This window comes from Ascaphus truei, chromosome 13 (genome assembly GCF_040206685.1).
Source record: "Ascaphus truei isolate aAscTru1 chromosome 13, aAscTru1.hap1, whole genome shotgun sequence".
NCBI lineage: Eukaryota > Metazoa > Chordata > Amphibia > Anura > Ascaphidae > Ascaphus > Ascaphus truei.
The window spans coordinates 15877386-15880920 of NC_134495.1; positions in this window are offsets into that span (position 1 = coordinate 15877386).

Genomic DNA, 3535 nt, shown 5'->3' on the forward strand with positions numbered 1-3535 from the left:
ACTTGTCCTCTTGGTTTCAAGGGATACACCCCATTTTATGACCCCTATTAAAGTCCGATTTGAATAATAGAAGGAAATTCTATTTTCTAAACTTCTTAGGAATATTTGTTACATCAGTTTGGAACAGATTCTTAGAGATACTTTGTTGCAGAGCAAATGAGTGCTTCAGTATTAGGGGATACCTTTTTTTATTTGGACTAATAGAGATACTTTGCGACTTTAAATCATGATGCAAAGAGAATACAACAACAATTAGTCCAGACACAAGGTAATTCAACTATTTCCCATTTGGTTGGGTTTAAATCGTTATTAAACTTAAGTTCACAATGTTTGGTTATAAAACCCCTTGAAAAGTGATGGTACCTGCTTTTCTTGTGTACCCTCTCTTATTATGTCAACAATGACTGTTTTCCTATAAATATGAAAATAAAGGATAAATACCCCATTCCAGCTCTCCTGGGTGAGAACACAACAAACACCCCCTGGAAGAAATAAATAAAAATGGCTGTGAGAGAGCAGGAACTGGGAGATATTTAGGTCACTAATAAAAGAAAGAAGGGGTTTGATGGTTCCAGCTGAAAAGATATTTGATTTTATATATTTGTTTCTGTGTGGGACTTGAGATGGGCCATTCTATGGAGCAGCCTGGCTCCCTGCTGCTAGCCCTGGCTACAGGCAAGCCCCCCTCTGGCAAATGGGGAAGAGAATTGTGAGGCATTTTATGGTGTTGTCTCCCTTTTCTTTTGTCTTCTTTGAAGAACGACTTTAGCCATTTTATTTACATATTTAAGCATGGATGAAAGAGGGAAAAGAAAGCATTGACTTCGTTGTGGGAATAGTGATATGCTTAAATTAATGGAAATCTTATTAGACCTATACACTTCCAGGCTGAGGTTTTTTTTAATGAAACTTTGTAATTAAACAGTGTTTTCTAATGGCAGGCTGGCTGTCTTGTGCAGAAGATGCACTATCCTCTAGCAATAAATATTTGAAGAAGTGTCATTCAATGTTTATACCTCTAGGCCCTGAAAAAAAATAATAATAACATCCTCAATAAGAGAAATATTTTACAAACTGAATATTTAATGAGGGATGTAAAAAATTTAAACCGCAGCTAAATATTTTGTAGACATAAAACAGAAGCAGCTAGCATGGCAGTGTCTAATGTTGTGAAATCTATTACAGGCAAAACCCTCCTCATACTTTTGATATGGGTTATATAGCACAAATCAAAGTTGTATTTTTCTTTAGAGTGTGTTGCCTTGTCTGTGTTTTTGAAGTAGGATTAAAGGGGAAAAAAAACCCCCAAAAATTCCTTGAGAAAATATGCTGACACTTAAGAGAAAATAAATCATGGTTTTGTAAAGTTGCAAGTTAATTAAAACTGTCAAGGCCAGGGGAAAAAATATTGCATCACAATTTGCACAAGTGTAGTGTTAAGAGGTATTCCGTTACAAAATAAACTGTATACGAGTTAGTAAGATTTTAAGCAGTAAATATCGAGTATGTATGTCTACATCTAAATGATCAGATTAAATATCAGGCCTGCTTTGCTGTTTTTCAAGTTTGTTACACTCAACAGTGTTTAACAAAATAGAATTAGGACACAATTTCCCTAAATGTATTTATTTATCCCATTTGATCCTTACTTAAAACGATTTTTAAATCGTAGATTAAGGCATGACAACTTGTGGTATTGTGTAAGTATTTTTAAATGTTTGTATTTTTTAACAGGTATGATGTTCTGCACTGATAAGGATCTGTCAGTTTAAAAGTAGGTTGTAATTGCAAATGCAAGACGGAAAACGCCTTTATTTGTGGAAAAACTGCAAATAACTACTAAGATCTTTCTGAGAAAAAAATAAAAAAATCCAGTCTGGTGTGATGAAGTTTCTGTGAAGTTTCTGAACATTTTGACAAGCATTTGATCTCCCTGTGTTTCAGTTGCCAAAAGGTAAATTCTGCAATGTCAAGAATCCCATTCCCCTTCAGCACAATACTGTGTACTATATGTTTTATGATGATATGAGACGGGTTGGACACATTGTGGATGTTTCAATAGCCAAGAACACACACCTGGCAGCAATGTATGTGTTCATACTGTAAAAGCCAAGAAATGTCTGCCAGACTTGGACATGTTCTTATCACTGAAATAAAACCAACCAAAATGTGAAAAATAACCAAATTCATGCAGTGTTGACACTTTTAACCCTTTTAGGGCCAGGGGGTTCTTTTAAGGGATGGCACAGCAGAAGGAAGGAGCAGAGACACCCAGATCATAAACTGGGGTAGTTAAGGTTGCATGGTTCAGCTCTCATACAATTTAGCTGGCCTCTTTAATGACGCTTCCCTTGAAATGTGGTTTGAAATATTACCAAAGGTTCGGCGGGGTGCATTAGTGTGAATTGCAAATCAGAACATTTCTTTAATCCCCCTTTCATAGGCTGGCTTTGGATCAGTGGAGTTTTAGGGACTCCCCACTGCTTCTAGCTCAGGAGGAACCATTCACTGGGGCAGCTCCTCTCCTCTATTCCCACACTCCCAAAAACAATGCCACAGACAGACACCCTCCAACTAAATTAGATTAAACTCCCTCTCTTCCACAGCACATTAGTCTTTTCACTGCCCGTGATTTATTGTTCAACTACTCTTAAATATATAGATGCTGCAATTTTCTTTGCTTTTCTCTCAGCAATATGAGGCAGTTTTTATTTCTGTAAAAAAAATAAAGGCACGTTCTTTGATAAAGGAAATGAGGGCTTTCTGGCTAAGCAAAGAGTTAATTTTTGTGTACTTTACAGCAGGGGTGCTAAACCCCAGTCTTCAAGTCTCCCCCCCCCCCTCCAACAGGTCAGGTTTTCAGGATATCCCAGCTTCAGCACAGGTGACTCAATCAGTCCCGGCTTCAGAACAGGTAGCTCAGTCAGATTAAGCCACCTGTGCTGAAGCAGGGATATCATGAAATGCGTAGGAGGTATTTTTTTATTGTTCACCTATGTTGCAATAAATAATTTTTTCACTTCATTCAATTTTTTTGGGACCAGCGTTTATTATTCATTCAGTTGGGATCCTGTTTGGCTGAGGAGTGCCCTGGAGACTGTTTTCTCTATTCGGGATATCATGAAAACCTGACCTGTTGACGGGGCTTGAGGACTGGAGTTGAGCACCCCTGCTTTACAGGTAACGGGGCAAATAGAAATCCAGCATCTGAATATCAAGCATTACCTTTTTATTTTATTTGTTTTAAAAACAGTTTAAATTAGTATAATGCTATATAAAAAAATATGATATGGTTACAATTGTTCTATTTCTGTTAAACAGATACCTACTGAATAGAAGTACTGACAACAAAACCGATGGCTTTGCAGGTTGTGGTACCTTTTAGTGGGCTAAAATGGAATTTCTTCTAGGGATGTTGACATGAGGTTTTTAGAGCCTCTTCTGCATTATAAAGTCCATGCTCCTGTTTCAAAGTATTAGTAAGAATCCCCCATACATGAATGTAAAACTAGCAAGTTCCACGTAGGACCCCATT